Here is a 14,097-nt window from a genome sequence, read left to right on the forward strand (position 1 = left end):
AATATTTGAAAATGCAAACTAATCTGTAATGATAAAAAAGCAGATCAGTGTTTACTTGGAACTGAAGGGGGTGTACGGAGAGGTGTGACTGAGAGAGATTAAAAAGGAAGAAGAGGAAACTTTTGGGATGATGGGTATGTTCATTTTCGTGATTGTGATTATGGTTTCATGGTTATATACATGTATCCAAATTTATCAAATCCTACACTTTAAATATGTGCAGTTTATTATATATAAATTATACCTAAATAAAACTGTTAAGAAAAAAAAGTATAAGATAGAAGCCACTTATAACAATTTTTTAACAAAAAGGGTTAATACTAACATTACTACCAGCAATATGATTTCTGAATTTTAGTAATATTTAACACACTTTGGGGGCAATTCATTTTTCTTAACATATATCTCCCTAGGAATATATAGTTAGGTGACCGCTTTGTAAGGTCTTTTGGGATGGTTCCTATGTAAGTATGCCACCGACTCATTCATTAAAGCAAATTGTTTGTTTGCTTTTATTTCTGCTTTTAAGAAATTGATTTCTAAATTCAATTTTGTTTCATAGTTCTATGAAATATTTACATATTTTTATTTATTTATTTTTATTATGTTCATTTAGCCAGCATATAGTACATCATAAGTTTGTGATGTAGTGTTCAACAATTCATTAGTTGCATATAACACCCAGTGCTCATCACAACACGTGCCCTCCGTATTTAATATTTAGTTTTCTAAAGATCCATTTACAAAACAAAGTACATTAACAGAAGCCCATCCTCTATTTCCACAGTCAACCATTTCTCCTTTCCCATACATAATGACTTTTAAAGGTTATAATTTAATCCTTCTAATTTTTAATATAAACAAATGTGTACATTTATTCATATTTCCCTGTTAGTTGAACAAAAGCATGCTATACAATATATCATGGAGATCATTCCCTGGCTGCATATAGAGCAGTTCCTTATTCCTCTTTATGGCTTTTTAGTAATCTTCACAGCACCAATTTTAAATGGCTATTTAGGAACATGTATTTATTCTCCCATTATAACATAAGGCCTTCATGTATTTTATTGATCTTTACATATCTAAAGTAGCTAGAATTGCATATAGAAGTTCAATGAATATTTATTTAATTAAGGGTAAGCCACCATAAGTGCCAGATTTTAATCAAATCTAATTGATTATTATATGGGAAAAATTGTAAAAACCACTATTGTTAAGGAATAATAGTAGGAAAAAAGCCACTACAAGAGATAAAAGGATTTTTTGTCCTTCTGATGTAATTTATTATATATGAGAAGGAATATGACTATAATAGACATCCCAAACTTTTTCAAATTAGTTTTGGGATGAACTCTGTTTTATTGTTTATTTCTTAGAACTGGATTTACACTCACAATTTCTAGTATTAAGCTAGTACTAAAGTGATTCTGTATTCCCTGATAGGACACCATCTGAGCTCAAGGAAAGACAATTTAAAATCAAGTAGGATATGGATTTCACTTGAAAATTTACTGTGGATGATAAAAAAAAAAAAAGAAAAAAGAATATTTCCTGTGGATGATTTGAAATCCCAACTTTGAGGTTATATAGCACACATGAAAGATAGCCCAGTGAAATACCAAAGCTCATCTAAGCGAAGGATTTTAAGATCAGGGAATTCCTGAAGGGCCTACTTAGGTGGCCTGTGCAAGGTCATGCAGAGAGCAGTTGGGAAATCGGAGCAAGCAAGTAGATGCCCAGGTCTGCACCTCGAATGTCCACACGGCGCAGGCGGAGAAGGCAGCAGCGCTGAAAGTATTGTCTCGGGCTCTGCTACAATGATAAGACATTCATTCAATGGAGAACCCATAGAGACACATGACCTTTGGATGGGAAATGCATCTAGTTCTCAACCCCAAATTGCCGCCCTGACCCAGGTCTCAGAGAACACTGATGACGCTGGTGAAGCTTCTGTATTACCTCTAGTGCTAACACGCACTACCTTGCACTTGGAAGTACTTGTCTAAAGTTTGTATTCTTGTCTGATGGGAAGTCTCTCTGTGATATGCATGCCTGCATCCCCCATATCTGTTCATGGTAGTAGGTAATGCAAACATTTATTGGATTGAAATTTAAAACAACAATACAATGCATTTTCTAATTTATATCATCTCATTTAGTGTACAGCCCAACACAGATGTAGGTAATATTCCTTTAGTTCTACTGATGATGAAGATAAATCTCAGAATCTCATCTAATTTTGAACCACATAGTGGCAAAGATGGGATGGAACCTACGGCTTCCTGAATACCAAGTCCTCATTTTGTGTATAAGCATCACACTGACCTGCTTTTAAGCTGGCACAGAATCATGTGTTTTGCTTCTTTCCCAATTCTTGTGATAATGTCAGACATATGGCAAACACTGAAAACACTGTGAAATTATGGTTGTATTAATTCCCTAGGTTTGTTCATTCATTCTTACTTCCTTCTAACTTCCCTCCCATCCTCCTTCCTTCCTTCCTTCCTTCCTTCCTTCCTTCCTTCCTTCCTTCCTTCCTTTCTCCCTTCCTTAACACAGATCATACAACAAAGACTCTTTTTGACCAAACTTTGGTCAGGCTTCCACGAGCCCTCTTCTTGTTATGCCTCAACCTTAGCCTGTTGGAACCAAGTTTTAGCAAAGAATCCTACTAAGCCAGTTTATTGAAAATCCCCTCCCCCACACTTGATATCTGATCGTGTTTCTCATCCTGATCTTTGATATCTAAGTCCTTGACCTGCCTTTAGCAAGAATTCTGTCAAGCCAATTAACTAAGAATCCCTCTACTCTTGATAGCTAATGAAGTTCCTCTTAGTAATCTTACATCCACTGACCCTGCACTCTGCTCATTGATTATAAATCCCCAGTTATCTTTGCTGTATTCTGATTGGAGTTCAATCTCTCTCTCTTATTACAATAATCTTGAATAAAGTCTGCCTTGCTATGTTTAACAAGCATCATAACTTTTTCTCTTTAACAGTGATAGAAAATGAAACTGAGTATGTGTGGGTTTTCCACTAAAAGTTTTTAAGAACTTCGTTTACTTCTCTGAACATTCATGTTTGAAAGCTTGACACAGAGGTGACAACTCAATGTCATTGTGAATACCAGTGCTAATCCAGGAGTCATGCCTATGTGGAAAACTGTGCTGAGGTAGATTATGAGGCCAAATCAGGTCTTAACAGAAACCTGATGGGCTTAATTATCTATGTACTGGGGAGTGTTTTTCCTAGTTTAATGGAAACGTTTACTTTCAGTCTCTAGTAAGTAAAATTCCATAGTTCTTGATTTTATGTTAGTAAAATGTGAATTGGTTAAATTGTTTTATTAGGTCAACTTCTCTTTCATATCAAATATTTTCATTATCTCTTTGTCTTAATGGATTAAAAAAAAAAAGCACAAGTTCCAAATTCAGTTACCCTTGGTCTGAATCTTGACTTCATTTCTTATTAGCTGTGTGAGGACCGTTTGTTATTGAACCCTTCTGTGTCTCAATTTCTCTCTCTCTAAAAAAGGGCTGATAACAATTCCATCATAACACAATGTCCAGATTGCATAGAAGGATAGTGGTGAGAATGATTAATTCTGTGTGGAGATGGGTTTCAAAAAATGTGTATTGAATTTCTTTGGATCCAAAGAAACAAAAAAAGAAAATCTAGTAAATTAAACTGCAAGTCTTTTAAAATAGGTATTGATATCTGTTAGTAGTTCATCTGCTTCTATAAGCTTACAGTTCTATTTTACATCATATTGTTATATCCATTTTAATATTTAATCCTTACAATGAATTCATGAAGATGGTAAGAAAGATATTGTTTTTCTATTGTTTGCAAGTTTGGTGATTTATCAGAGATTAACTTTTTTATTTTACCAATGGAGGCAAATGGGGGGATGGAAAAAGTCGTAGGACTAGAGGGACAGAGCGTATCAGAGTTTAGGTGTAAGGTAGGCAGAGCCAAAACACACAGAAAACAGAGAAAAAGAATTATGATTTAGATAAATTCCAAACCATTATGATGAGGACATGGCATGAAAGCTGGGGAGAGTAGATGGGGTCAAGGGAACAAGGAGATAATACCACCTCTATGAAAAAATATTTTATTTAAAATAAGTTAGAAAAATGCTTTATTTGGGAATAATTGAAACATCACTTTCATTGGTCAACCTACTTTATTGCTATGTTAATGCAGCTCTGCCTTCATCCATGCATATTACTATATACATGCAGAACCCTGGGGGCTTTGTATCAAATGGGTTACTAGGAACAAAAACAAAATTTTTCACTTTCTTAAGTTTCCAACACTGTAAAAGGAATTATACTAAGGCAAATGTTTCTGGAGTATTTGTAAAGATGAACATCATTAAGTATCATTAGTTTTATGTAATAATTTTATTTAAACAGTTATAATGGAAGGAAACAATCCAACTTAATTATACAGTGACAGTGTATAGATTTGCACTCTAGGGAATGTAAAAAAGATAGATGGTGTATTAGTTTGCTAGGGCTGCTATAACAAATAGCACAGATTGGGTGCTTAAACAACAGATATTTATTTTCTCACAATTGTAGAGGCTAGAGGTCCAAGATTAAGGTGTTCACAGGGCTGGTTTCTTCAGAGGTCTCTTTGGCTTGTAAATGGTCGTCTTCTTCCAGTATCTTCACCTGGTCTTTGTGTAGGTTCTGACTATCTCTTCTTATAAGCAGACCAGTCATATTGAATTAGGGCTCACCCATATGACCTCATTTACCTTAATTACCTCTTTAAAGGCCCTATCTCCAAATACCGTCACATTCTGAGATACAGGGGGCTAGAATTTCAGTATATGAATTTGGGGGAAGGGGCATAATTCAGCCCAATAGAGAGAGAAAAAGAAATTCATTCCCTCAAATGTATACTGAAATGTTTATTTTATATTCACTGTAGAACTTCTGGATACCATATTGATATCAAGACTTTCCTTATTCTATTTTCCCTCCCCTTGAAGTATGTGGGCAACAGGGTCTGTTTAATTATTCCCAAAAACCAGTCACAAGGACAATCATGTTTGTCCAGAGAGAGTTAGTGTAAACACTGTAACCTTTTTCTGAAGATATATTTTGTGGGAATAAACTAGTAACAAGCATTTCACTGTTACTAATATTTATAATAATATTTTTAGTAAAATAAAAAAGGAGAGGCAGATATCATGCTGGTTGGCTTTTTCACTACCGAGAGAAAAACTAGTCATTCCATGAGCCACAGACCAGATTTTTTGCTAAAAGTATAATGAATTTGCTATAAAATATGAAAAATTATTTTCATAATTTTATCATGTTAATTATCATAGAAATGTGTATATTAAATTAAAAAATCATAAAGAGGTAGTGTGAAACAGTGCTGCATTGAAATAGGACTGGAGGTTTCAATATCATTTTAATCCAATCTCTATTATTAGCATAGGGAATCAATTTCATTCTAATATTTTAAGGTCCTATGATTATGTATGACCCAAGATAATTTAGTTCTATTGTGATACCATTTAGTCCCTTAACAGCTCTGGTCAATTCAATTCTTCCACATTTTCATGAAGGACAGTCCAGAAAAAACAAAACAAAAACAAAAGACAGGAGAGAAATTTCAAGCAACAATGTTGAAATCAAGACTTACATTTGGTCCACGTGGGCCTGTTTTTCTTCCTGTAGTGGTTTCTTCCCAGCTGCTCCTTCATCGTCCTCACATAGATATGACCAATGAGAAATAAAAGAATCCGGTGACTTCAGAGACGGACCTGGGGCCTCAGACTGAGATCTATTTTCTCTGCAGGTAAAAGAGACTATTTCCCAAACAGTATGGTATAAAAAGTTAAAAAATAGTGCCTTTCTGTAAATAGCTACCTATGGAAATACTTCGGGTTTTTTTTTTTTTTTTTGGTTTTTCTCTGTTTCTTCCTTAGGACTCAATATTAACTCTTGCAGATGCTCACTGTGGCGTATGCTGACCTATTACTTGACAGTACTTAAGATACACGAGATGTTCGGAGCTGGCGTGAATGAGGGTAAATCACTCAGGTTACGTGGACAAGAGGTCCTGGGCTCCTCTCTGTGAGGGAAAGATGTCAAATGAAAAGGGAAGGAATGTGTGAAAGAAGGGTAGATTCTGAAGGGAAACTTGATGCTCTTCAAAAGTGTCGTGTAGGTGTGGCCATAGAGTTGTTACAGAATTGTGTTATCCAAAGAATATGCCGATAGGAAAACTTTTAACAGAACAAAGTTTTGTGTATCAAATCCTATTTAATACTGACTTCTTTGGAGTGCCTGGGTGGCTCAGTCGGTTAAGTGTCTGCCTTCAGCTCAGATCATGATCCCAGGGTCCTGGGATCGAGCCCCGCATCGTGCTCCCTGCTCAGTGGGGAGCCTGCTGCTCCCCCTGCTTGTGCTCTCTCTCTCTCTCTTTCTCTCTCTGCCAAATAAATAAATAAAAATCTCTTTAAAAAAAGGAAAACATACAAATAAACAACAGACCAAAACCAAATGAAACCTTAGCAGGCACATCTTACTGCCAGCAACTTTTAAGCAACACTGATTTATAAAGTACCCTGATACACTTTTAACTCATCAAATATTCAATAAAATGGTCATGTGAATAATTTAGGATAGTTATTTTTTGAGCCCATTTTACAGATGGGGACACTGAGGCTCAGGGGGCATTATATAGCGTATTTTCCAAAGTGGGAAAAAGGAGGATTTGAGCTTAAGTCTTCTATTTTTAAGTTTCATATCCATTCTTCAGTATCATGCTACAGAGACTATTTTTAAAAGTGTGTCCTTTCGAGATTGAAGAATTTCCTTCTGCATAAAAATGAGAGTAGAGGTTTTTTTTTTTTCAGTTGGCATTTCCTTCTGTCTGCTTTCTATAGGAATTCTACCTGGATGTTTAAATTTGGTGTCTCAAATTTAGCACACCCCAAAACAGAACTCACAATGAGTCCGCTCCCTGCCAGTGGCAAACCTCTTACCATAGTCTTCCTCTTCTCGGAAGTGGCCCTTCCTCACTTCCAGTTCCTCAGTCCCCAATCACAGAGTCATTTAAATTCCTTTCCCTCTCTCATACCCACAAATGCAGCCTGTAGCTCATTTGGCCACTGAAAACACCTCACCCTCACCGTCTCCACCACCACCATGCTACTCCATGTGTTGGAAGCACTTCAAACCCCTGCTCTCTCAGAACCCCAGCCCCCGAAATTCCAAGGTGCCTTCTTCCTTCATTGCCTCCAGAGGTAAACTCATGTCCCTTCATCAGGGGAGATTGCTGTGAACTCCATCTCCTGCCCCCACCTCTGCCTTCACAATTTTTTCTCTGTATCTCTTATTTCCTCCTGAGAAAGCATTTCTGTGTTGATTTTCCATCTCCAACCACCAGAATGGAGGCCCCACCTTAGAGTAATGGCCCAGTTTCTTCATTGCCACGTCTTATGTCTTCTGAGCACTTGTCAACATTCGTTAAATAGATGCTTACATGAGAGAAACCAGGCCCACAAATGTGAAAAGCAACCTTTTTGAACTTGCACTCGATATTTATGAGTCATGCCTCTTTCCTCCAAACCCCCTCCTTTGTGTGGCAGTTCTGGAACCCATGGAGTGCAAAGAAAGAGACCCAGAGGTTAGGATTCCCTGGGATTCTTTAGGGAGTGATTTGTATTTTCTGATGTCTAAGAGTGGATGAGAAGAGCCAGTTCCCTCATTGTTTTCTCAATACGGATTTTATTCCCCACTTCCTTCTACGATGCCTTTTAAAGACGTATTTAGCAATTTGCAATTTAACAATATTTGGGCATTTTCGGAGCCTAAGTCCCTAATTAGTAACAATGTAAGCAAGTAGGTGAAAGGAATGTCAGCAAGTAGCTGAAAACAAAGGAATGTAAGCAAGTAGCTGAAATCAAAATTTGGACTCTTCAGTTTTCACTTTTATCCAATTTCTTAATTTAGGAAGTCCCAAAGAGGAAAAAAAAGTTGAAAGGCAACTGTATGCAGGACCTTCTCTCCTGAATCTTAAGTACAAAATACTCTCAGAAATTGTGCCTGACCTTTGGAACATGACTGTCATCTGCTTTCAATTGACAACTCCCGCATTGCAATGAAGGTGAAAAGGCTCAATCTGTCATGGGCATTCTAGAAGCAAAGTGGGATGCAATGCAATTCCATCCGGCGACAGGAGACTGCCCCTCTGTTGGGTTGTGATTTGAAATAACTTCCAAGAGATGAAAATGTTACCCAATACCATGCTATGTTACATAAGACTTACAGATCAACAGAAGGGGTTTAGGTCTGTGAGCTGAAAGGTGGCTGAAGGCAGACAGCTCCCCTCTCCTGTGTGAGATGCCCCATCCTGCAGCATCCTGCAGCCCTGAAATTTCCACGAGTGGCAACAAACATGCAGGGCTCTCTTACAAAATCTCAAGCTTGAATCAGAATACAAGTGATAGAAATTGAGGACTTGCAGTTAAGCTAGAGATCTAGCTAACCTAACATCCTCAACTAATAGATAACAAGACTTTGGTGAGGTGCCTGGTAAACAACAGTGTCACCGGGGAAACCCACGGACATGCAGATCGGGGCATTATATACGACTTCACAGAGCTGGGTGTGCACATAGGCAAGGCACTGTCCTTTTCCAGTCCCTCACGTTTCAGACTTTCTGAAGAGCTTATGCATTGCCCTTTGTGTTATCACAAAGGAAGAGCCTGGTTTGGTGAATAGTTTAGTTGGATATGGAGTCAGAGGTTTGGAAATAAATTCATTATGGAGAATGGGAAGTCAGATCCCTTGGCCAGATGAAGAGCAGTATAAGGGTGTTTGATTCTCTGTGTAAGTGAGGGTGGGGAATAAGAGCTCTAGAATCCACTGCAGAAAGACTAGGAAATGAAATGTCAGCTTTCACTCACTGGTTGTATAAAAATTCATTTTGCTTGGCCTAAGTTTGCTGATCTCCAAGTTGCTTATTTTTCTGGCCATACCGGTTAGGGATGATGATAACCATCACACTCACAGCCAGAAGCAGTAGCCGTTGAGATCCTCCCTCAAATGCTTCTTGGCTCATCTCCCGTCTCTCCTTCCCAGCCCCACACAATCTTCTGTTCGTGAGAGCTCCCCCGGAACATCACCCAGATGCACACAAATGCTCTATTCTCAACACTAGCCATTTGCTCCCACTCACTGGACAGGTGCTCTTTCTGTGGTGACATTCTGGAAGCATCAGGCTCTCCAGGGATTCTTCCCTAAAAGTCACAGCAAGTTTCCTCAGCTCTGCTGGCAGTGCTCACACGGCAAACAAATGCCTCCTGTTTGAAGCTGCTCCAACGGGCCGGACCACCATTACTGCCAGGGCAAGCAGTGGGGTACTTTCCAGAGCCTGGAGGTCAGACTGGAATCCCATCCTCCACGGACGTGTGGAAGATTCCTCGCCTCTTAATTTCGTGTCAAATTAGGTGAGTCCTAGAGATTCTCCCTCTCCTATAGCCAAATTCAGATAGTCTGTTTCAGAGGTCTCCTGGTTTTCACTCTGCCAGTTAGCTGTGGCCATAATTTGTATGTGCAGTTGCCCAGGGGTAATCCCAAAGGGGCTGAGGCAGAAATGAAGCTGAATGAGTTCTTCTTGTGGTACTAACAATCTTCCTGCAATGACCCCCATTTCTGACACACTACCTTTGGATTTAATTTATAGGTCTGATTTTTTTCTCTTTGGATTCTACGGCATCATGTAAAAAGAACCCTAGCAGGACCCTTTTAAGACCCCTACGTGTTTTCCAACCATCCCTGAATCCCAGGGTAAGCAGAGGCCAGCTTTGTGCTGGGTAGACTCCTGTTGCTTATAAATCGGGACAGTGTGTCAGATGACCTCTATTGTTCTCCCAGCACTAAAGTGCTGACCTCGAGTTAAGTATTTGGCAAAATTATCATGGTGATATCAAGAGTCATCAAATTCTTATCTCTGAGAAGCTAAACCAGGGCTCTTGAGATTTTGAAATTGCTCAGTTACCTAGATCTAAAAATTCTGGTCTTAAAAAGATCCAGGAATGTTTCAAAAGTAGCAAATGATACTTGTGGAGTGGCAGGGTACTTTGGAGGCAAGTGGTATAGTGGGCGCGCAATGGGAATTTCTTCCAAATCAAGGAATGTATTAGGCACACCAACGCTTGTAGAATTGTAAGTGATGGGATTAAGAGATCAATAGAACATGGTTCTTGCCCTCAAGGCCTCCACAAAAAGAAAGTAGACATATGTACAAGACTTAAAGTACAGGGAGAATGTGTCCCATGCCATAATAATGATATAAAGGAAGGCGGGATTTTAGGAAATGGACAGGGTAATTATAACACAAAAACTACCGGCATTGCAGAAGTAACTTTAAGCTAAAACTTTAAAGTTTGGTATCAATGGGCATTTATACAAGGAAAAATAAGGGTAAAACAAAAGAAAGGGCATGGCTTGTCAAAAATTATCAAGTAATCCGTTGTGCTCAGGGGTTAAGTGTGGTTGGGAGAGAGAATTAAAATGTATGTTTTGATCAGATTTTGGAAGGCTATGAATGATCTGCTAAGGCATTTGAATATTATTCTGTATATACTGAGTAAATTGGAAGTTGTTTGTTATTATTTCCCTATGCCTTCGGGTTTGGTCTTTAACCAAAAAATGAAGGAAAGAGATGTAGAGTTTCACATATCAGGTGTTTTGATGTATTTATTTTTTATTTCTTCCCAATAAAATATAATCTCAGTAAGTGGCTGAAGAATTATCTTTCTCTTTAAATATGTATCTCTGATTCTAATTGAAACTGAAAGTTAAATTTCACGTCATGTATTTTTCCCAGGGTTGCCTATAAATTTGGAAGGGTGCAGTGACATCAGTCAAAGGGGCCTGGTTTAACCTCTCTAAGAGTTCCAAAGAAAGTCACTTCTGTGTCTCATAGTTTCTTACCAGATCAAGTGTGATAATAATGTAAATGTATAGAACTTCCAGATATAAAATTATAATTACCATCATGATTACAAACACCAACAATAAGAGGAAGAATTATTAATTTCAGGAAATGTCCTGCCTCATTCCTCTTTCCTCAAACTCCAGAATTTTAGGCTACTTATTCACTACCCTCTATCACATGGAACCCCCTGACACTTTAGCTCCCAGGGCTGGAACTTCCCTCCCTCTTACGAAAATAGACTTTGTCCATTTCTTATTATGACCAGGCTCTGTTTTTGGTGTGGGAGAAATAGGTATTTATGAGTTGATCAGGTAAGCCAACCTACTCAATTGTTTTGGCTGGTTTGTGCTACCATCCTAGGGTCCAGAAGGATTGATTAAGTGAAAACCAACCCATTTCCTGAAGGCTTCTGGGAGATAACTCTACTTTCTGGCAGCGATGGTAGCTGATGCCACGGCTCCTTTTGGCTGGGAGGGACGCATGTAGATCATTGCCTCTTCAAGCTCCGTCTGCAGTCTCGGGAATAGGGTTCCCAGGGCGTGGTAGGAGATAACTGATAACTCTTCCCAGCTTCCAATCTCCCACTTTTTTGCCAACATAAAAAGATTATACTTATCCCACATACCTAAAGATGGGTGAGGCCATATGATTTATTTGGGCCAATTAAATGTCTAAAATAATTATGTTATCGTTTGATGTGGAATTTTGAAGAGGTTGGAATGCTCTGCTGGATTCCTTTTCCTTCTGCCCTGATTGGTGTCCAGCGATATTTCAGATGGAGCTAGTGCTTTGTGCTCCTGGCTCCTAGGAGGTGGAGTTGAGCTCAGGGATCCTCCACTGTGGTTAAAGCCACTGAGATTTGGGAGTTGTGTGCTATTGAGATTATTCCCCAAGTTTCAAAACTGCTCATCTAAGAAGGAACATGACTTCCCCAAGGTCAACCTAGTATGAAGCAAAGTACTCTAGAATCCTACGATCAGTTTTGGGATTTTCTCACTCTGCTCTTCTTCCAGACTTAAATTCTAAACTTTCCTTGGCAACGCTGCTCATCTAACCTGTCCTTTTGGAGCCATCCTAAGTTCAGCCTTTCTCAAGGCCAATGCCACTGTAGAAGGGCCTTCCTTGAATGCTACTAAATTTGCTCCCTTCAAGCCTAATTTTAACACACCATAGATGTGTTTGAAGAGTGCGGCATTCCAACACGAGTGGAGGACCCAGATACTATTTTTAAACCATGAATTTAGGACAATTTACTTGTGTGAGATGAAAGGAGAAGCAGGGAGTGCTGAAGGCATGTGTTAAAAGTACAACTGGCGACAGAGCTCAGGTCGTCCCCTGCCAAGCCCATTTATTTTCAGATCAGATAGCATGCAATTCCAATTATGCATATTTGTTGAAATTTATTCCAGAGAATAGAAAGATATGCATAATTCTTTTCGAATACTAAGGAATCTAGAAAAGAATGAAATCAGTCAATCATTTCATCATGGGGGGGAGAAATTTGTGTTGCATTTATTGAAATGTTTGCTCACATATTTCTGGTTATGTTTGTTGAGAAGATGCTGTTTCTCGGTATTTTAGAGCAGAATTTCTTTATTATTAATCCTTAGTGTCACACTTTGTCATCAGCATCACAACTTTCCAAAACATTATTATTATTAGTTATTATTATTATATGTTGTTATCTTTTGAGGGAGTTAAATTTGCTGTATTGGCAGTCCCCTTATTACATGTAAGCATGTTATAAAGTCATAAAGTTATAAAGCTTTTATTTTCCTTACTCCCAGTCCTCATCGACTTCAGATAACAACCCCTGATCGTGTAGCTAGGTCTCTGACTGACCAAGAGGCGTCTTGGCATTGCTGAAAAGGGTATAGACTATGCCAATAAACTGATCATGTTTTGAAAATTATCTTTCTCAATTATTGGCTCTGTGACTTTGAGGAACTTATTCTGAGAACTGTTTCTTTCAGCTGTAAAATGGTGCAATGAATACCTACCCTGCAGGCCTTCATGAGAAAATGCATGTAAAATGCTTGACAAATTATAGATGACCAATGATTGGAAGCAATTAAAATTTCAGCTCCAGATTTGAATTTGCTCTCTGTTCTACTGCAATCATCAGGCCTAGCTGGTAGAATACTGGCTGCCTTGCAGAATATTCACACTTGTCAGCTACTCTTTCATTTTCCTCATACAGCAAGGCTGCATGACACCAAGGTCAAGAAGAGATAACACCTGGCTGGAATCATGTTTCCTTGACATAGAGATGTTTTTATGTGCACCTGCACATGTGAATCACCGGGGATCAGCAATACTCGACCAAGTCTCCCCGTCTTATCTTCTTTTCCTAATTTTTTCCTCCACATATTTTGGACACAGACTCCTTCCAAACTTTATAAATGACCTTTTACCATCCTTGCATTATATTATTTTTCTCTTGACTCAACATCAGCACACCTACTCACACATTGTATCTTATTGTTTCTTCTGCATGGGCCTTCTCAGATACCAATATAGAATCTCCAGAGTCAAATGCAACCTTAAGCTCCTACCTGATATTTACCTGCTGAAGTCAAGTTAGCTTCACATGCATTCTTTTTTTTTTTTTTTTACTAACTCTCCCCAGAAGCCCTTGTATACTGTATCTCAGCCACAGAGCCATGTCTAGTCCATCCTGCATTTGTTTGCTTACCGCTATCAATAGCAGTGCTGATACTGAGAAATACAAAATGTGGGCTAAAAGTCACAGGCACTCAACTGTCGATTATAAGCACATAAGTGTGTAAGCACAAGAAATGGACCCAGTGAATTAAATCATGGCTTCATTTCTTTTTACTTTATATATTCCCACTCCTCATATGTTTACATCTTTCAACATAACTTACGTCCTATTTCCATCTGGAAACTGACCTAAATGGCATGTAGGTTCTGCAAGCTGAGCACATGTGTACACTTTTCCATCCAGGCTGAGAAGCCCAGGGAGTATTCACAGAGAGGCTGAGTTGTATCTCTCAGCAGCCTTAGGATTGCAGATCCCATTTAAATAAGCAATTTTTCCAAGGTTGAGATCCTGACCCTAGAGGGCTCATCAATATCCATAATGTCAAAAAAG

General features: G+C 38.5%; 1 protein-coding gene across 2 annotated transcripts in view; it reads left to right on the plus strand.

Annotated features, from left to right (window-relative positions):
* The first annotated feature begins 9,176 nt into the window (after positions 1–9,176).
* The window catches only part of RIT2 (Ras like without CAAX 2), a 474,354-nt gene continuing 469,433 nt past the window's right edge, over positions 9,177–14,097 (plus strand). Inside the window, exon 1 of one of the 2 annotated variants that reach the window (XM_078060386.1) lies at positions 9,177–9,489. The gene's annotated coding sequence lies outside the window, so the exon portion shown is untranslated. The remainder of the gene's footprint in view (positions 9,490–14,097) is intronic. The other variant, XM_078060387.1, reaches the window with a different exon arrangement.

This window comes from Halichoerus grypus, chromosome 13 (assembly GCF_964656455.1).
Source record: "Halichoerus grypus chromosome 13, mHalGry1.hap1.1, whole genome shotgun sequence".
Lineage (NCBI taxonomy): Eukaryota > Metazoa > Chordata > Mammalia > Carnivora > Phocidae > Halichoerus > Halichoerus grypus.